We start from the raw sequence: 21,007 nt of genomic DNA on the forward strand, positions 1-21,007 counted from the left end.
TTTCTGGGTGCCCCCCAGAAGCCACTGAACCAGCCAGCTACACACAGCTTGGTGCCTGCAGCCTGTGGGTCTCTCTCCTTCTGGTTGCTGGCCCAGCAGTGACGTCCTGAGAGGAGCTGTTATACACATTGAGCTAATGGACAGCTAAGAAGACAATGACCAGAGCTGAACCTGAGGAGCATCACTCTCTCCAGAATCAGAGAATGACAGAATTGGCAGGGTTGGAAGGGACCTCAAGGGACCTTGACCGACTGGACAGATGGGCAGAGGCCAACGGGATGGCCAGGGGCTGCACTTTGGCCACAGCAACCCCATGCAGAGCTACAGGCTGGGGTCAGAGTGGCTGAGAGCTGCCAAACAGAAAGGGACCTGGGGGTGCTGATTAACAGCCGCCTAAACATGAGCCAGCAGTGTGCCCAGGTGGCCAAGAGGGCCAATGGCATCCTGGCCTGCATTAGGAATAGTGTGGCCAGCAGGAGCAGGGAAGTCATTGTGCCCCTGGACTCTGCATTGGTTAGGCCACACCTTGAGTCCTGTGTCCAGTTCTGGGCCCCTCAGTTTAGGAAGGACATTGAGAGACTTGAATGTGTCCAGAGAAGGGCAACAAGGCTGGGGAGAGGCCTTGAGCACAGCCCTGTGAGGAGAGGCTGAGGGAGCTGGGGTTGTTTAGCCTGGAGAAGAGGAGGTTCAGGGGAGACCTCATTGCTCTCTACAACTACCTGAAAGGAGGTTGTAGCCAGGTGGGGGTTGGTCTCTTCTGCCAGGCAACCAGCCCCAGAACAAGGGGACACAGTCTCAAGCTGTGCCAGGGGAGGTTTAGGCTGGAGGTGAGGAGAAAGTTCTTCACTGAGAGAGTTGTTAGCCATTGGGATGTGCTGCCCAGGGAGGTGGTGGAGTCACCGTCCCTGGAGGTGTTCCAGAGGGGATTGGATGTGGCACTTGGAGTCATGGTTTAGTCATGAGGTCTGTGGCGACAGGTTGGACTCGATGATCTTTGAGGTCTCTTCCAGCCTTGGTGATACTATGAGACTGTGATCATCCAGTTCCAAACCCCCTTCCAAACTCCCTGCCCCTGCCCTCCCTGATTAAAAAGAATCAGAACTGCAGTTTGTGTTAACCACAGCTCTCGAAATCCGTCTGAAGAGAGATGAGATTGCAGCTGCTCCTTCCTCACCTAGGCTGAGCTGGGATGAGGCTGGTTTCTACCTTCAGCAACCTAAGGTCAGGATTCTGTCTCCAGTCATGCTCTTCTGTGACTAAGTGCCTCCAGAGTCACAGGATTGTCAGGGTTGGAAGGGACCTCAAGGCTCAGCCAGTTCCAACTCCCCTGCCCTGGGCAGGGACACCTCACACCTCAGCAGGTTGCTCACAGCCACCTCCAGCCTGGCTGCAAACACCTCCAGGTATGAGGCTGCCACCACCTCCCTGGGCAGCCTGTGCCAGGCTCTCACCACCCTCATGGGGGAAGAATTCCTTCCTAACATGCTCTGAGCCCATTGCAAGGCAGCCTTACTCTTCAAAGCACAGCCTGAGCTCCCTGCCTTGAGCTCAGGAAGCTAACCCTGAGAACAGTGGGGGATTTTCTTCACAGTTTAGATGTTCATTGTCACTGCTTCCCTCAGACACTGCTGCAGATCACCCAGAACATCCACAGCACTGACTGTTCACTGCCTGAGCCTTCTGGAGTGACTCACAACTGCTGCTGGGAAAATGCAGGCAGCAGAAAGACCTGGTCTACAGTTGGCTCCTCATCCATCAAGTCACCTAATCAAACCCAGCAATGCTACCTGCAAAAGCACTTCCTGGATTTTCCAGTCATTTCTTAGACACTTCTTGTTGCCCCATCTTCCTGATTTCGTTCTGGTGAGCAGCAGCAGCCTGGGAAAGCAGCCCTGAGGAGAGAGCCTTGGGGGTGCTGGGGGAGGAGAAGCTCACCAGGAGCTCTCAGTGTGCACTTGCAGCCTGGAAAGCCAAGCAGAGCCTGGGCTGCAGCAGGAGAAGTGTGGCCAGCAGGGCCAGGGAGGGGATTCTCCCCCTCTGCTCAGCTCTGGGGAGACCCCACCTGCAGTACTGCCTCCAGTTCTGGAGCCCCTAGGACAAGAGGGATGTGGAGGTGCTGGAAGGTGTCCAGAGCAGGGCCACGAGCATGAGCAGAGGGCTGGAGCACCTTTCCTATGAGGACAGACTGAAGGAGTTGGGGCTGTTCAGTCTGCAGAAGAGAAGGCTCCGAGGTGACCTCATTGTGGCCTTCCAGGATCTGAAGGGGGCTCCAAGAAGGATGGGGAGGGACTGCTCAGGCTCTCAGGGAGTGACAGGACTAGGGGGAATGGAATGAAGCTGGAGGTGGGGAGATTCAGGCTGGAGGGGAGGAGGAAGTTCTTCCCCATGAGAGTGGTGAAGCCCTGGAATGGGTTGTCCAGGGAGGTGGTTGGGGCCCCGTCCCTGGAGGTGTTTAAGGCCAGGCTGGATGAGGCTCTGGGCAGCCTGATCTAGTGTGGGGTGTCCCTGCCCATGGCAGGGGGGTTGGAGCTAGATGATCCCTGTGGTCCCTTCCAACCCTGACTGATCCTATGATACTATGATACAACTGCAGCAGGAAGACTCCCCAGCTAGGGGCTGCCATGGAGTTCCAGCCCAGCCTCCCTCCAAAGCCTGGTGTTTCATCAAGCCACAATTTCCCAGTGCAGACTTTGCACTGACTTGCATCTCCAGTTGCCTCTGGTTTCTAGGGCTGTATTGATACCAGGGATTGCTGGCTCTGTGATACAGAAGGCACAGCTTGGGCTAGGTGAGATCAAGTCAAACGCTGAGCTATCAATTAGATGCCTCTTTTCCTCCCCAGTCTCCTTCTGCCAGTCGTCAGCTCCACCTGAAGAAGCTGATATCCTACCTCCTGAGTGCTCAGTTTGGAAAGTGATAGCCCTGCTTCATTCTATAGGCTCCAGCCCCTGCCCCTTTGGTTTTACACTTGTGCACCTGGCTAGAGAACTGATCTTCTTACAGCCCTCAGCCTCACGGTGATCTATACCTTACTACACAAGTCAAATCCTTCCTGACAGCCCTCTTTAATCATCTCATACTAATAGTCCTCTGGATAATACATAGGAGACACATGAATAATGGTGGAAGCTTTGCCCATGGATTATGTGTTCCTTAGACTTGCCACAATCCATCCTTTACTCTTGCTAATAAACTCTGTTGGATTCCATAATATTGATGGCTTAAATTTCATGGTGATTGGTAAGGGGAACAGGGGACACACTAGATGAAGATTACACCTCCTGCACATCTCCCCAGCTTGCCATTAAGAAGGCTGCTTGTGGGAGCACAAGGTCCTCGCAGGGAAGCACAGGAGGAAGCAGAAGCCACCTCAGGGGCATTAGTGCCTGCCCAGGGCAGCGCAACCCTGCGTACAGCATTAAAGCCTCCTCCCTGCACCAGCACCCTGGAAAGGTCCCAGGGAGGCTCCAAAGGTAATCTTTGTTTTAAAGCCTCGTTCAGCTGGCAAATCTAACTGCTGGAGGTGTTCAAGGAGACCAGCCCATTGTCCTCCAACATTCTTTCCCTGCCGTTACCCAAGAGCGCTGCTTTGTTCCCCAGCCCATAGGGAATCTCAAGGCTGCCGCAGAGCACAATGGCACAGCTCCTGATGCAGCTTCCCCTTCTTTTTGGCCGTGATAAATAATTACCCCCTGACAAAGAGGCTCTTCAGCCAGCGGCGTCTTAACCTTGTTGAAAAAGATGTTTTCAGCGCAAGACGTTTGCAGAGGCTGCAGAGCCCAAAAAGCTGGAGCTTGACTCCTCTCCCAGGTGCCTCAAAGCTCTGCAGAAGGCAGCCTCTGGTGCTCAGGCACATCTCAGGTGTGCAGAAGAGCAGGCTGGCAAGAACTGCATCCAAGAGGGGGCTCAGAGTAGGTGAGGCAAGGGAAGCGAACGCGCACTCAGGCGCTGGTCTTCCACACACCAGCTGCCCCCGCTCCTACCAGAGCTTCCTGCCCAGAGCTCTTGCACCGTAACAGCTCTCCCAGAGGGGAAACAAACAAACAAAAGGCAAAATACCTGGGACAGGGAATCCAAATAGTCATTGTTAGAGATCTGCAGAACCTCACCCCAGCAGCTGAGGCAACCGCCGAAGCTGTTTCCCTGAGCATGAGCATGGCACTAAGAAAGAAAAGTCAATGAGGCAGCTCCAAATCGCTGGAGGGTGCACCACCGTGTGCTGTGGGGTCACCCCTGATCACTGCTGCCTTCCCCAGCCCTCTCCCTTTCTAAAGAGCTGAGGGAACAGGGGTGGAAGAGGAAAAAGCAACTAAAGTTAAAGCAGTGTGACTAAACGAGCTTGGCAGCGGTCCAGGGGAGCTGACAGCGGAACGGGGACACCAGAGGCTCCGTGGCTGCCGGGCTGGGTCATCTATCAGCCGAACAAGACAGCTTTAATGGATGACTGAGAATGAGTTCACTGCCGAAATGTTGTGGGCGGGCTGAGGAAGTGCTGGAGGCGCTGATGCTCTCTGATGTCTTCTGTTGGACTCAGCAGGAGCAGCCCGGGGCTGGGGGGCAGCTGCCAGCCAGGCGTGCCCTTGCCCCGGGGCTGGGGCCGGCCACCCTCGCTTAGTGGCCAGCGGATGAAGGCGAGCAGGAGTCCCACAAATGCTCGTCTGCCGTGCTGTCAGCATCGGCGGTAAAGACCCACCGGGAGCAAAGATGAGCTCTTTGTGACCTGCCCCCCCCGCCCCTTGCAGGGCCGTCGCCTGGCCGGCGGTGGCCGGCAAGGCCTGGATGGGTTGGTTGAAGACACGAAAGCAGCTCCTGGACCCAGCACCGCAAGGGTGGGGGGAGGTTCTGCCTCAGATATTTCCCAGCTCTCACGCACACCCTTACTTAGCCTCTTCAACTTTGCAGGCACACGGAGGCTTTTCGCACTTCATACAGCTTTAATCAGTCTCTTTTGTGCTGGCTAAGACAAAGCAGCTGCGCGCACCGCACCGCACCGCACCGCACCGCACCGCACCGCCGCAACTCTTCTCTCCTCTTCCGACCAACCATTGCGGCTGCGGCAGTGGCGTTTCCCCAACACTTCGGTGGTGGCATTTACTAACCGAAAATGACAACGACAATAATAATCACTGGGGAAAAAAAAAGAGTCATCCCCGTGGTGAGCAGCTGCCAGGCTGCCGCGGCCTGAATCCCGGGTCAGTCACACTTCTTACTGGCATCAAGCACACAAAGCTGCCTAAGACGCCAGGCGCTCCCCGCCCTGTTTGCCGTGCCCACGAACCTACTCCTTCCTTCCTTCTCCAGTTTAATAGAGTTTCTCTGACGTTAATTTAGTTCAGCCCTACCCTTCTGGGGATAGAGAGCCGACGAATTGATCTCTTTCCCCCCTCTCTGCAAGGGAAGGGCCGTTTTGCTCCTTTAAACTGCTTCCCAAACCCCTTCTTTGCGGCAGCAAAGCAGCTCTTCCTATGGTATATAATTTCCATAGCAACAGTGCTCACCACGAGGAACAAAGCCCTGGTTGAGTGAACCCTGCACGACAGCCTGCAGACGCGAAAAGGAAAGCAGCCACCTGTTGCAAATCATGTTCTAAAGCTGTAAATGATCCCTCCCCACACCCCTCAACCTCTTTTAACATCCCCGGGCAGCCCTTGGCAAGTGCGTGGCCGGCTGAAAGTTTCCCTGGTTTCAGAAGGAAAGACGGCAGTGAGGCAGCGCGGCTTCATGCTCCCTTTCATGTCCTTGTCAACACGGCTTGCCCGAGGATGCTCTGCTCCTCTAATCACCTTCTGAAGACCTGCTGCTCGCTAGAAATTAAGACTCTCCCCTGCCAGTCGCTAACTTTGGCAGGAAGCCGCTTTAACTCCTGACAGCAAAGCCTCGGCCAGCCTCTGAAGACATTCATAACAAGTCACCTTTATGTCTCTATCAAGGAGAAATAAAAGGGCCTCCTCGCATCCCCCAGGCTTTACATCCCCTCTTTCTCGCTGGGGATCCCAACTTTCAACTCCCTCAACAAAAAGAGCGCAGCTGAGGCGTGAGCAGGACCACCGCGGTGCCCGCTTTGTCCAGCCGGAGCGAGCGAGCTAATGACGTGGGAGCTGCTTTCCGGGGAGATGAGCGCTGCAGCATTCATCTCCACTCTCTCCCGAACTTCCACGGCGATTTTTCCTCTTGCCTGAAGGTTCAGAGGCTGCTTTGGCTCTCTGTAAATGAGCAGGCTGTGCGCGGGGGGGGGACTGAGGATTTAGCAGGAGGGATGCTGTCAGAGTGAGGCAGCTCAAAGCCTGCTGCAGCCGAGGACGTGGAGCTCGCCTGTCTGGAGCATGAACTTGTCACTGTGGCCACTCTCCAGACTGATGGCTTCTGTCTGCAGCCACTGTCCAGCTGGATGTCTTGCTGCCTCGCTTTGGTTCCCCAGTGCAGGAATGGAATGGAATGGAATGGAATGGAATGGAATAGAATAGAATACCAGACTAGACTAGATGGACTAGACTAGAAGACCAGACTAGATGAGAAGACTAGAAGGACTAGACTAGAATACCAGACTAGACTAGATGGACTAGACTAGAAGACTAGACTAGATGAGAAGACTAGAAGGACTAGACTAGAACAGAGTAGAAGAATAGTCTAGACAGAGGGGAGGGGAGGAGAGGAGAGGGGAGGGGAGGGGAGGGGAAGAGAGGGGAAGAGAGGGGAGGGGAGGGGAGAAGAGTGGAGGGGAGGAGAGGGGAGGGGAGGGGAGGAGAAGAAGAATAGAATAATAGACTAGAATAGAATAGAAGACTCGACTAGAAGGATAGGATGGGATAGGATGGGATGAGATAGGATAGGATAGAAGACTAGACAAAGAGAAGAGAAGAAGAAGAAGAAGAAGAGAACAGAATAGAATAGATCAGGTTGGAAAAGACCTCTGAGATCATCAAGTCCAACCTATCCTCCACATTTCTCTGCTCTGTGCTTGAGGGGCTTTATTGTGTCCTTTTGCTCCACAGCTGGCTCTCTTCTTTGTTTGCTTTCCCCTGCTCCTGACACCAACCCCTCTCTGTTTCTCCCCTCTCCCTGTGGAATGAAAGTGGATATTTTTGCATACTTTGCTATCCTGGGGGGGGTGGCATCTTCAGCCACCACTGTGACTTCTTTTCAAGGCTATACCCACAGGCTCTGTTGGTCAGTGGTGGACATTACATTGCACACATAAAGACAGTCAAATGAAGACAGCTGAATGATTCAAGCACAGACCTAAGAATTTCCAATCCAGAGATTCAGATTGGAAGTACAGCTGCTGGGAGCTGCAGCATCCCACTAATGGCATCCTGGGGCAGGTCAGCCTGGCACTCACCACTTGCTCCTGTGTTTGGTATCTTCCCAGATGCTATGACTATAATTGAAGCTTGCCCTTGGCTCACAGAGGGCTGGGGGGGCTCTCTCCTTTCATGCCCAGTTCATGGTCTGGAGATTGGCCTTGACTCAAGGCCTTGAGCACAGCCCTGGGAGGAGAGGCTGAGGGAGCTGGGGTTGCTTAGCCTGCAGAAGAGGAGGCTCAGGGGAGACCTTCTTGCTCTCTACAACTCCCTGAAGGGAGGCTGGAGCCAGGTGGGGGTTGGGCTCTTCTGCCAGGCACCCAGCAGCAGAACAAGAGGCCACAGTCTCAAGCTGTGCCAGGGGAGGTTCAGGCTGGAGGCGAGGAGAAAGTTCTTCCCAGCAAGAGAGATTGGCCATAGGTGGAGTCCCCATCCCCGGAGGTGTTCAAGAGGGGATTGGATGTGGCACTTGGAGCCATGGTTTAGTTAGTCAGGAGGTGTTGGGTGCCAGCTTGGACTTGATGATCTTTGAGGTCTTTTCCAACCTGGTTGATTCTATGATTCTATGACTCACAGAGGGTTAGGAGCTTCTCTCCTCTCCTGCCCAGTTCATGGTCTGGAGCTTGCCCTTGGCTCAGAGAGGGCTAATGGCCTCTCTCCTCTCCTGCCCAGTTCATGGTCTGGAGCTTGCCCTTGGCTCACAGGGGGCTAGTGGCCTCTCTCTCTCTTGTGTGCTGTGTTGCCAGGCTGTAGCCTTTCTGTGGCTCTTCTGGGGTTCAGTTATCTTGGGGTTTTCTCCTCCCTGCCTTGGTGCAGGTGCAAGGCCTGGGTGTAGTTGTTGCCTGCTGGTGGAGACCCTTCCGCTGCTGCTTGGGGAGCATTTGGCTCTAGTTGCTTGCTGGGTGAGCTGCCTAACTTCTTGTCAGGTTCAAATACTCTCCCAAGACAATTAATGCCCTTTGGTAACACTGAACCCTCCTAACTGGACCTATGGGATGGGGCAGAAACATGGCTGGGGGCACACACAGTTCACAGCTGTGTCACAGAGTGTGGTACATGTTTATGTGGAGCCCAGGAAGTGGCCAGGTTTGCACACTCAGGAGTGCCTATAAGGTTAAGCACAGGTGGCCTTGGCCATCCAGAGCCCAGGAACTGTCCAGGTCAGCACATTGACAGGAGCTTAGCCATTGTCTGGGCTAGGGCATGGTAGGAGGTGTGACCCTTCAGGACACCCTGATACCTACCCACTCTCTGTTTTTCCCCTGTCCCCCATACCAGCCACTAACTTGCTCCCAGATACCACCTCAGAGAGAGCAGACCCAGCTGCTCTGCAGTCCTCTGAGCTCCTCTACCCAGTGACAACAAATATAGGAAGAGTCATGATGACCTCTCCTTCAGATGCCCTGAGTTGTTCCCCTGGCCCTTGGGAGGCAGGAACAGGCTGTTCCTGAGCCATTGCAGCCTTACAGGAGATGCAGAGGTGGACAGGGAACTCCTCGCTCCCCACACAGGGCAAGGGGCCTGTGCCTAAGCAGAAGGCACAGGAAGTGCTGTGCCTCATCCTGTAGAGCAGTGAAGGGTCAGTGCTAGAATCAGAGAGTCATAGAATCAATGAGGTTGGAAGAGACCTCAGAGATCACCAAGGCCAAGCTGGCACCCAACACCTCCTGACTAACTAAACCATGGCTCCAAGGGCCACATCCAATCCCCTCTTGAACACCTCCAGGGATGGGGACTCCACCACCTCCCTGGGCAGCACATCCCAAGGGCCAATCTCTCTGGCTGGGAAGAACTTTCTCCTCACCTCCAGCCTAAACCTCCCCTGGCACAGCTTGAGACTGTGGCCTCTTGTTCTGGGGCTGGGTGCCTGGCAGAAGAGCCCAACCCCCACCTGGCTCCAACCTCCCTGCAGGGAGTTGCAGAGAGCAAGGAGGTCTCCCCTGAGCCTCCTCTTCTGCAGGCTAAGCAACCCCAGCTCCCTCAGCCTCTCCTCCCAGGGCTGTGCTCCAGACCCCTCCTCAGCTTTGTTGCTGAATGGTCACTCCCTACAGACTAGGGTCACATTCCCTCCCATGGGCACACCTAAGCCAAAGGCATCTTCCTCTTCAGGACCTGCAATGCAGCCAAGCAGCTGAGAACCCCCTGGTAAGCAGAGGGCAGGAGGTTGCCTCTCCCCCGTGGGAAGATCTGTGCAGTGAGTTACCCACACACCAAGGCTGGGATGCGGAGGGCCAAGGTTTGGTACCCAAGCACCCTCCGCAGAGTCTCTCCTGATCATCAGCAGGGAGAAACCAGGACTACTTCAGCGCAGAGCACAGAGCACAACTGAAACAAGTCGCTCCCAGCGGCTTTGGAGCATCAGCACAAGCCTTGGCTGCTCAGACTTAAAACTAGTTTTAAGGCCCTCCGGCTCCGCTCGTCCCTTCCCGCTGAATGAATTGCTTCATCTTGATTCGTTTGCCTCCTGTCACCATCCTCACCTGGAGGGGAGAGTTTGTTCTTTCAATGAGCTTTTCTGTAAGGAAGTCGCCAAATGCTCCTGACAACGATGCCCCCGAGCGCAGAGCGGCTCGCAGCGGCAGCCGCTCACCTCCACGCCGCTTCCCTTGCTCTCTGTCTGGCCTGAGAGGCACAAGAGGTTTGTTTTGTGGCGGGGGACACGGGGCTTGCAGTGTCCAGTCAATGCCTGTGTCAACAGCAAACCAGCCTCTGCCAGCTGTGACATTTGGATCTCAAATGCCAAGACATTCAACGTGCAGCAGGGACGTCCACCCAAACCTCCCAGGTAACCCTTTGCCTGCCGGCACCACCGCCAGAAGCTTCTGGGGCTTATCTCTTTGTGCTGTAAGAAAGCACTCTGATAGAATAGAATTAACCAGGTTGGAAGAGACCTTCGGGATCATCATGTCCAACCTATCATCCGACACCACCTAATCAACTAAACCATACAACCAAGCATCCTGTCAAGCCTCGCCCTGAACACCCCCAGCGACGGCGACCCCACCACCTCCCTGGGCAGCCCATTCCAATGGGCAATCACTCTCTCTGTGTAAAACTTCCTCCTAACCTCCAGCCTAAACCTCCCCTGACGCAGCCTGAGACTGTGTCCTCTTGTTCTGGTACTGGTTGCCCGGGAGAAGAGACCAACCTCTGCCTGACTACAACCTCCCTTCAGGTAGTTGTAGAGAGCAATAAGGTCACCCCTGAGTCTCCTCTTCTCCAGGCTAAGCAACCCCAGCTCCCTCAGCCTCTCCTTACAGGGCTGTGCTCCAAGCCCCTCACCAACTTTGTTGCTCTTCTCTGGACACGCTCCAGCAAGTCAACCTCCTTCCTAAACTGAGGGGCCCAGAACTGGACACAGTACTCAAGGTGTGGCCTAACCAGTGCAGTGTACAGGGGCAGAATGACCTCCCTGCTCCTGCTGGCCACACTGTTCCTGATGCAGGCCAGGATGCCACTGGCCCTCCTGGCTGCCTGGGCGCACTGCAGGCTCATGTTCAGTCTACCATCAACCAGCACCCCCAGGTCCCTCTCTGCCTGACTGCTCTCCAGCCACTCTGACCCCAGCTTGTAACTCTGCATGGGGTTGCTGTGGCCAATGTGCAGAACCCGGCACTTGGATGTGTTAAATCTCCTGCCATTGGACTCTGCCCATCTGCCCAGCCTGTCCAGGTCCCTCTGCAGAGCCTCTCTACCCTCCAGCAGATCAACTCCTGCCCCCAGCTTGGTGTCATCAGCAAATTTACTGATGATGGACTCAATGCCCTCATCCAGATCATCAATGAAGATGTTAAAGAGGATGGGGCCCAGCACTGAGCCCTGGGGCACACCACTGGTGCCTGGCTGCCAGCTGGCTGTGGCACCATTCACCACCACTCTCTGGGCTCAGCCCTCCAGCCAGTTCCTAACCCATCACAGTGTGCTCCCATCCAAGCCATGGGCTGACAGCTTGGCCAGGAGTTTGCTGTGGGGGACGGTGTCAAAGGCCTTGCTGAGGTCCAGGCAGACTACATCCACAGCCTGCCCCACATCCACCAGGCAGTCACCTGATCATAGAAGGAGATCAGGTTGGTCAGGCAGGACCTGCCCTTCCTAAACCCATGCTGGCTGGACCTGATCCCTTGGCCATCCAGGGCACCTGGAAAAGGCAGCCTGGCTGCACCAGAGGTGTGCCACTCCCTGTCTGGGTGCTGCTCTGCACGCTGCAAGACCCCAGGGAACTCCTTGCTCAAGAGGGGACTGAAGCGCAGGGAGGCAGCAGACAGCTTCTGCCTGCCCAGCCCTGAAACCTGTGGAGAGAGCAGGAGAGGCACAGGAGGATCACTGTGCCAGGGAGGTGGTGGAGACACCATCTCTGGAGGTGTTTGACAAGAGACTGGATGAGGCACTTGGTGCCATGGTTTAGCTGAATAGATGGTGGGGATGGGATGGAACGGGATGGGATGGAATGGGATGGGATGGAATGGGATGGGATGGGATGGGATGGGATGGGATGGGATGGGATGGGATGGGATGGGATGGGATAGAATTAACCAGGTTGGAAGAGACCTCAGAGCTCATCCAGTCCAACCTCTCCCCCAGCACCATCTGAGCAACTCAACCCTGGCACCAAGGGCCTCAGCCAGGCTCTTCCTAAACACCTCCAGGGATGGGGATTCCACCACCTCCCTGGGCAGCACATCCCCAGGGCCAATCTCTCTGGCTGGGAAGAACTTCTTCCTCACCTCCAGCCTGAACCTCCCCTGGCACAGCTTGAGACTGTGGCCTCTTGTTCTGGGGCTGGGTGCCTGGGAGAAGAGCCCAACCCCCACCTGGCTCCAAGCTCCCTGCAGGGAGTTGCAGAGAGCAAGAAGGTCTCCCCTGAGCCTCCTCTTCTGCAGGCTAAGCAACCCCAGCTCCCTCAGCCTCTCCTCCCAGGGCTGTGCTCCAGACCCCTCCCCAGCTTTGTTGCCCTTCTCTGGACACCTTCCAGCAGCTCAACCTCTTTCCTGACCTGAGGAGCCCAGAGCTGGACACAGGACTCAAGGGGTGGCCTAAGCAGTGCTGAGCACAGGGCAGAAGGACTTCCCTGCTCCTGCTGGCCACACTCTGCCTGCTGCAGGCCAGGATGCCCTTGGCCTTCTTGGCCCTCTGGGCACACTGCTGCCTCCTGTTCAGCCCCTCCCCAGCTCTGTTGCCCTTCTCTGGACATGTTCCAGCAAGTCAACATCTTTCCTAAGCTAAGGGGCCCAGAGAGGTTGGACTTGATGATCTCAGAGGTCTTTTCCACCCTGGTTCTGTTCTGTTCTGTGCCCAGCCCCTCCCTGAGCAGCCTTTCCCTGGAAGGATTCAGCTCAGGGTTGGAGACAAGGTTTTTTTGTTGCTCATTTTCAGCTTTTCATCCTGCTGGGAGGAGATCAGGGCAAGGAGGGGAGAAGCAGGAAAGACAGAGACAGGGCAGGTGGAGCGCTGTTGGCTACCTACTCTGGCAGCCCTCCTCAGAGCTCTCTCCCTGGGAGGCTCGCTGATCTAACAGGCAGGAAAGAGGATTCACATCAGAATGCCTTCAACATTGATTTGTGGGGTTTTTTGTTAACCAACCAAATCTCTCCCCCCCTCCTTACCTGCTGCATGTTGAATGACCTCCCCGAAGGCCTGAGAGGAAAGGAACGCAGAGACAAGGAACGGGGCAGAGCTGTAGTTGGTGTTTCATAACGGCAGGCAGAGACTCCAGGGCAAAGATCCTTTGTTTAGTGGTTTTCAGGGAAAGAAGAGGGAGGGAAAAAAACCAGGAACATAAAAGCAAACAAACAGCCAACCATGTCAGCCAGAACAAAGCTGTGCATCGCTGTGTCCTGCTCGGAGCCTCGGTGAAGCTCCACAGCTCTCACGGAGAAAGGGGGGATCAGTGCTTCCAAGCCCTGTCTGCACTCACACCCTCCCCTGTTCCACCTGAGGCACCCACAGGTGAAGCCTGTGAGCAGGCCTAAAGCCCAGCCTAAGGCCTTGCAACCACAGTGGGCAAGACAAAGGGTGCAGAGGGTGAGATTTCCCTCGGCAAAGTCCCAGACCTGAGAGCAGATGGGGGCTAGGAGTCCTGTGGGAAGAAGTGGAGTGGAATGGAATGGAATAGAATAGGATAGGATAGGATAGGATAGAATAGGATAGGATAGAATAGGATAGGATAGAATAGGATAGGATAGAATAGGATAGGATAGGATAGAATAGAATAGAATAGACCAGACCAGGTTGGAAGAGACCCCAGAGATCAAGTCTGGCCTTTTCCTACTCCTCTGTAATCATCCCTTGAGTGTTAGAGACAGGATAGGGTCTAGAGGGCCCTTGGGGCTGATCCAGGACAGCCATTTAGTGACTTTCTTCCAGATGCTCTTTAAGGTCCCTTCCAACCCAAACCCTTCCATGATCTCTGAGAGGGCTCCTTGCTCTTTGCTGCCAAGTGGTGCAACCCCAGCAAGTCAGAGGGTGCTGAGCTGGCCCAACCCTGCCTTGATGCTTTGGTTCCAGCAAGCCACATGGGGCTGCTTTCTTCACCTTGGGAGACCGGGTGAGGGTTCAGGCTGCCAGTGCATAAAAGGCAGGTTCTAGAATGCTTTGGTGGCACACCAGAAGCAGAGTTATGCACCTTACAACCTGCTGCTTGCCAAAGCTCAGCACACCCCTCAGCTGAGCAGGTCAGAGCTAATGAGGAGCACCCTCAGGGTCAGCAGCACCTGAGCTCCAACTCACAGCCCCAAGCCAGGCTCACAGGCAGCAGGTCAGGCTTGCTGGCAGGCAGGGCTGTGACCTGTAAGTCGCTGCTTCCTCGCTCTGCAGCCCACCTCCTCCCCTGCTTGCTGTGGGATTGAGTTGCTGGTCTCACCTGTTAGTTTCTGCTGGAATTCCTTATCACAAGCTGCGGCTTTCAGGCGGGGAGGGAGCTGAGAAGTGATAATGAGACAGCAGCGCTCCCTGCCCGTGTCCATCTCTGCTCCCCATGACAGCAAGGAATGTTTTAGCACAGACAACAGTGGGGCAATCTGCTTCACTGCAGATGTCACTTCTGCTGGGAACAGGACCCTCCTCTTCTCTCCTCACTCCAGCCCACACTCCCCCCCTGAGCAGAGTGACAGAAAACACTGCTCAGAGCTCCCTGTCTCCAGCAGCAGCTCTCCCGTGGCTGCCCTGTCCCCAGGCCTGGCAGCTGGAGAAGAGAAGGCTCCCAGGAGACCTCATTGTGGCCTTCCAGGATCTGAAGGGGGCTACAAGAAAGCTTGGGGGGGGGGGGACTTTTGAGGGTGTCAGGGAGGGATAGGACTGGGGGGGTATGGAGCAGAACTAGAAATGGGGAGATTGAGACTGGATGTGAGGAAGAAGTTGTTGCCCATGAGGGTGGTGAGAGCCTGGCACAGGCTGCCCAGGGAGGTGGTGGCAGCCTCCTGCCTGGAGGTGTTTGCAGCCAGGCTGGAGGTGGCTGTGAGCAACCTGCTGCAGTGTGAGGTGTCCCTGCCCATGGCAGGGGGGTTGGAGCTGGCTGAGCCTTGAGGTCCCTCCCAACCCTGACAACCCTATGACTCTATTACATAGCACTACCACATCAAGCTGCCAGCACAGTGAGGTCTGACATCAGCTCTCCATGTAGCAGCCTGCTTTAATTGCCCAGGCTTCCTGTTTCTGTGCTTCCAGCCACACTTTTCTGACTTACTGTTCTAGAAGGCTGTTTTTTCAGGCATCAATAAACAGCCTCAGGTTACCACTTTCACCTCAACAACAGCAACAACAACAACTCTGCTAACCTGAAGTAGCTGAGAATTATTATTTTTGTACTAAAGGTCTCTCAGTGCATTTCCCACTCCCCCCCCCCCCCCCCCCCCCCCCCCCCCCCCCCCCCTTGCTTTCCACAGGAACTTACTGAGGATAAAATGAGTTGTAAGGCATGGCCTGGGGGGGGATGCAAGTAGTGGAGGTAAGGCTGTGCAGCCATCCACTCAGTGCTGGGTAAGGGCAATATTAAATAGGGCTAATGAGCCTTGAGTGAGTCAGATGCCCTTTCCTCAGCTGCTACAAACAGCTGTGTTCTATGATTCAGCTGGTTGCTCAGTAAAGGTTGTGCACTTCACTAGCTGGGTTTGGGTTTGGGGGGGTAGGGGGTGGGGTTTACACCAGAAACTAATAACTGAGGCCAGGGTGTCCTGCATCTGCTCTGTGACCCACAGGCCAGCGGGGTCTAGCTCCCTGCCCCACTGTGTGAGCTAAGGCTCAGGCTGCTGGAGCCTGCCAGCAAGACCTCGGAGGAGCGCTGCACAAAGCTGCTGGGAGAGCCTCAGTCACGCCTGCAGGCAGCGCAGAGCTGGCTGTGCCCCTCAGCACCTCCATCCTCCCCCAACAGGCTGTGCTGAGCCACGCTGACAAAGTGCACAGGCACTGCCTGGTTAGTCCTTTTCCCCTTTTGCACTGTGGTGGGGTGAAAATGACCTCCCCAAACACACACACACACACACACACAGATCAACCTGGAGAACATACACCCCCCCACCCCCCCAGCCAGGCCAGCTCAGGTGGAAGGAAACCTGCAGGGAGGTTGGAGCCAGCTGGGGGTTGGGCTCTTCTGCCAGGCAGCCAGCATCAGAACAGGAGGACACAGTCTCAAGCTGTGCCAGGGGAGGTTCAGGCTGGAGGTGAAGAAGAAGTTCTTCCCAGCAAGAGAGATTGGCCCTGCGGATGTGCTGCCCAGGGAGGTGGTGGAGTCCCCATCCCTGGAGGTGCTCAGGAAGAGCCTGGCTGAGGCCCTTGGTGCCAGGGTTGAGTTGCTCAGATGGTGCTGGGGGAGAGGTTGGACTGGATGAGCTCTGAGGTCTCTTCCAACCTAGTTAATACTCTCCTCTCCCTCTCCTCTCCCTCTCCTCTCCCTCTCCTCTCCTCTCCCTCTCCTCTCCCTCTCCTCTCCTCTCCCTCTCCCTCTCCTCTCCCTCTCCCTCTCCTCTCCCTCTCCTCTCCTCTCCCTCTCCCTCTCCTCTCCCTCTCCTCTCCCTCTCCTCTCCCTCTCCTCTCCCTCTCCTCTCCCTCTCCTCTCCCTCTCCTCTCCCTCTCCTCTCCTCTCCCTCTCCTCTCCCTCTCCTCTCCTCTCCCTCTCCTCTTCCTCTCCTCTCCCCTCCCTTCCCCTCCCCTCCCCAGCAGAACTGCAATGCAGGAGCATCAGATGCACTGACCATGCACCAAATGTACAATATTTAGCTATATTTACTATTTATGCACAGCCCTCCAAACAAAAGCCCTGGACAAAACCAGAGGCTACCAATAGCTTCCCCTTCCCTCCCCTAGACAAGGGAAGGAGAAAGAGGAGAAAAGCAAAGAGTACCTTGTAAGTACTTAGCCACAACAAAGAAATGCAGCCAAGGTCAGCAAGGCAGCAGAAGCAAGAGAGAGCCCAAGGGAGAGCTATGAGAATGATGAAGGGGCTGCAGCACTGCCCTCTGAGGAGAGGCTGAGAGCCCTGGGGCTGTTCAGTCTGGAGAAGACTGAGAGGGGATCCTGGGCTGCATTCAGAGCAGTGTGGCCAGCAGAGCCAGGGAGGTTCTCCTCCCCCTCTGCTCTGCCCTGCTGAGACCTCACCTGGAGTATTGCATCCAGCTCTGGGCTGCCCAGTTCAAGAGGGACTGGGATCTGCTGGAGAGAGGCCAAGGGAGAGCTGCCAGGATGATGAAGGGGCTGGAGCATGTACCCTGTGAGGAGAGGCTGAGAGCCCTGAGGGGGTGTTTAGGCTGGAGAAAACTGAGGGAGCATTTGATGTCTATAAATATCTGAGGACTGGGGTTCAGGAGGGAGGGGACAGCCTCTGCTCAGCTGCACCCTGGGATAGGACAAGGGGTAATGGATGGAAACTCCAGCACAGGAGGTTCCACCTCACCATCAGGAGGAACTTCTTCCCTGGGAGGGTCCCAGAGCCCTGGAGCAGGCTGCCCAGGGAGGCTGTGGAGTCTCCTTCTCTGGAGGCTTTCCAGCCCCACCTGGATGTGTTCCTCTGTGAGCTGTGCTGGATTCTCTGCTCCTGCTCTGTCAGGGGGGGGTGGGCTTGATGATCTTCAGAGGTCCCTTCCAACCCCTCACATCCTCTGATCCTATGAACCAGCCTGTGTCAGTCAGAGCCAAGAAGCCCCAAAGAGCAAGAGCCAGGCTATACAACTCTTGCTGTTAGTTACCAGCCCAGGGGGATTCTTTAGACCTTATCATTATGGTTTTGTTTTGCATCCAATGGTAATTGGTTTACATTCTACCCCTTTTCTACTCAAAATCAGTGGAAAATTTCCTAGGCATCAGCTTTAAACTGCCAGATGCACACAAGCTGCCTGCAGAGAGGCAGGGACGGGACGGGACGGGACGTGCTCGGCTCTGGCAACGCGAGCACAGCGAGATGGACCTGAGCGACCTGCTCAGCATCTTTGGTGAGCACCTGGAGGAGGGGATGGAGTCCAGCAGCAGGAAATGTGCAGCTGACAGCAAGCTGGGGGCAGGAGTTGAGCTGTGAGAGGGGAGGAGAGCTCTGCAGAGGGACCTTGCCAGGCTGGGCAGAGGGGCAGAGGCCAAGGGCAGGAGACTGAACACAGCCAAGTGCCAGGGGCTGCACTTTGGCCACAGCAACCCCAGGCAGAGCTACAGGCTGGGGGCAGAGTGGCTGAGAGCAGCCAGGCAGAGAGGGACCTGGGGGGAGTGGGGGACAGCAGCTGAACAGGAGGCAGCAGTGTGCCCAGGGGGCCAAGAAGGCCAAGGGCATCCTGCCCTGCAGCAGGCAGAGTGTGGCCAGCAGGAGCAGGGAAGTCCTTCTGCCCTGTGCTCAGCACTGCTCAGGCCACCCCTGGAGTCTTGTGTCCAGCTCTGGGCTCCTCAGGTCAGGAAAGAGGTTGAGCTGCTGGAAGGTGTCCAGAGAAGGGCAACAAAGCTGGGGAGGGGTCTGGAGCACAGCCCTGGGAGGAGAGGCTGAGGGAGCTGGGGTTGCTTAGCCTGCAGAAGAGGAGGCTCAGGGGAGACCTTCTTGCTCTCTGCAGCTCCCTGAAGGGAGGTTGGAGCCAGGTGGGGGTTGGGCTCTTCTCCCAGGCCCCCAGCAGCAGAACAAGAGGCCACAGTCTCAAGCTGTGCCAGGGGAGGTTCAGGCTGGAGGTGAGGAGAAAGTTCTTGCCAGCAAGAGAGATTGGCCCTGGGGATGTGCTGCCCAGGGAGGTGGTGGAGTCCTCAGCCCTGGAGGTATTCAAGAGGGGATTGGATGTGGCCCTTGAAGCCATCGTTGAGTTGGTCATGAGGTGTTGGGTGCCAGCTTGGACTCAAGGGGTGGCCTCAGCAGTGCTGAGCACAGGGCAGAAGGACTTCCCTGCTCCTGCTGGCCACACTCTGCCTGCTGCAGGCCAGGATGCCCTTGACCTTCTTGGCCCCCTGGGCACACTGCTGGCTCATGTTCAGCCAACTATCGACCTGTACCCCCTGGTCCCTTTCTGAGCTCCAGGCCAGAGCAGCCTCAGGTTCTGCTGTGCACCTCTGCTGCTCCTCTCTGTTGCCTGCCTGCATGTTAAACACATTTTCAGCCTTTCCTCTCCCCAGACCAGCTTCTCCTGTGGGCGACACCAGCGCTGCCTCCCCTGACACGCACATGCTCCAGCACAGCTTTTGTCTCCCTTGCTCTTGGTTGCCAGCCTGGGCTTTTATTTTCAGCAGTGCTGCTCCCTCCTTCAGATGAGGATAATGTGAGTGGATATATGCCCTGAAAGGATAAATCAGGGTGCTGACACTGAGCAGCCTATTGACAGGAGCTGTTTAAGTGCTGTCACACGGCTGGGCTGTCACTCAGCGATCCGATCCTTCTCCTGCCAGCAGGAATTAGGCTGATGCCTGCTGCTGGTTTTCACCTCTCCATCCTGAGTTGGCTGTACAGCTTAGGAGCCTTGAAAGGCCGAAGGAGCAACCCTCCTGTGCTTGCTCAGCTCCTGCTCCAGCTCTCTGGCAGTTCTGCCTGCAGAGGTTGGTCTCTTCTCCCAGGCAACCAGCACCAGAACAAGAGGACACAGTCTCAGGCTGCACCAGGGGAGGTTTAGGCTGGAGGTGAGGAGGAAGTTCTACACAGAGAGAGTGATTGCCCATTGGAATGGGCAGCCCAGGGAGGTGGTGGAGTCACCATCACTGGAGGTGTTCAGGAAGAGACTTGATGGGGTGCTTGGTGCCATGGTTGAGTTGGTTGGGTGGTGTTGGAGGATAGGTTGGACTCGATGATCTTGAAGGTCTGTGCTGGGCAGCCTGTTCCAGTGCCTCAGCACCCTCATTGGGTAGAAATTCAAGCTCTGGGGATAAACTGTGATAATCTTGTTTCACACCCACCTATGGCAGCTCTCTCATCCAGAAGTTTGTTTCTTTGGCCTGAAGAGTGTCCAGCACTGCTCCTCTTTGACTTGTCTGTTGTAGCAAATATAGGTCAGAATATTTGTAAGCAGATGAAGGAAGATCATAGAATCAACCAGGCTGGAAAAGACCTCAGAGATCATCAAGTCCAAGCTGGCACCCAACACCTCCTGACTAACTCAACCATGGCTCCAAGGGCCACATCCAATCCCCTCTTGAACACCTCCAGGGATGGGGACTCCACCACCTCCCTGGGCAGCACATCCCCAGGGCCAATCTCTCTTGCTGGGAAGAACTTCTTCCTAACATCCAGCCTAAACCTCCCCTGGCACAGCTTGAGACTGTGGCCTCTTGTTCTGGTGCTGGCTGCCTGGGAGCAGAGCCCAACCCCCACCTGGCTCCAACCTCCCTGCAGGGAGTTGGAGAGAGCAATGAGGTCTCCCCTGAGCCTCCTCTTCTGCAGGCTAAGCAACCCCAGCTCCCTCAGCCTCTCCTCCCAGGGCTGTGCTCCAGACCCCTCCCCAGCTTTGTTGCCCTAATCTGAGGTCTATTCTATTCTATTCCATTCCATTCCATTCCATTCCATTCCATTCCATTCCATTCCATTCCATTCCATTCCATTCCATTCTATTCTGTTCTGTTCTATTCTATTCTATTCCATTCTATTCCATTCCATTCCATTCAATTCCATTCCATTCCATTCCATTCCATTCTATTCTGTTCTTTTCTGTTCTATTCCATTCCATTCCATTCCATTCCATTCCATTCTATTCTATTCCATTCCATTCCGTTCCGTTCCGTTCCGTTCCGTTCCGTTCTATTCTATTCCATTCCATTCCATTCCATTCCATTCCATTCCATTCCATTCTATTCTGTTCTGTTCTATTCCATTCCATTCCATTCCATTCCATTCCATTCCATTCTATTCTATTCTATTCTTCCACTGCTCTGCAGCCATTTAGATGGAAATGGGGAGGGATGGACACAGCAAAGCAGCACAGGGGCCTTCCCCTGCTGCTTGTGGGCACAAGACTCTGGGCAGATGCCCTTCCAGAGAAGGGGGAAAGAATTTTGACCATCAAAATCAGTACTTTGTTTAAGTACTCCACTCTGGTGAGACCCCACCTGGAGTACTGCATCTAGAGCCACTATGACAGGAAAGATCTGGAGGTGCTGGAAGGTGTCCAGAGAAGGGCCAGGAGGGTGAGCAGAGGGCTGGAGCTGCTCTGCTCTGAGGACAGACTGAGGGAGCTGGGGCTGTTCATTATGGAGAAGGCTCCCAGGAGACCTTCTGGTGGCCTTCCAGGATCTGCAGGGGGCTCCAAGCAAGCTGGGGAGTGACTTCTGAG

The sequence above is a fragment of the Dryobates pubescens genome, chromosome 9, assembly GCF_014839835.1.
Source record: "Dryobates pubescens isolate bDryPub1 chromosome 9, bDryPub1.pri, whole genome shotgun sequence".
Classification (NCBI taxonomy): Eukaryota; Metazoa; Chordata; class Aves; order Piciformes; family Picidae; genus Dryobates; species Dryobates pubescens.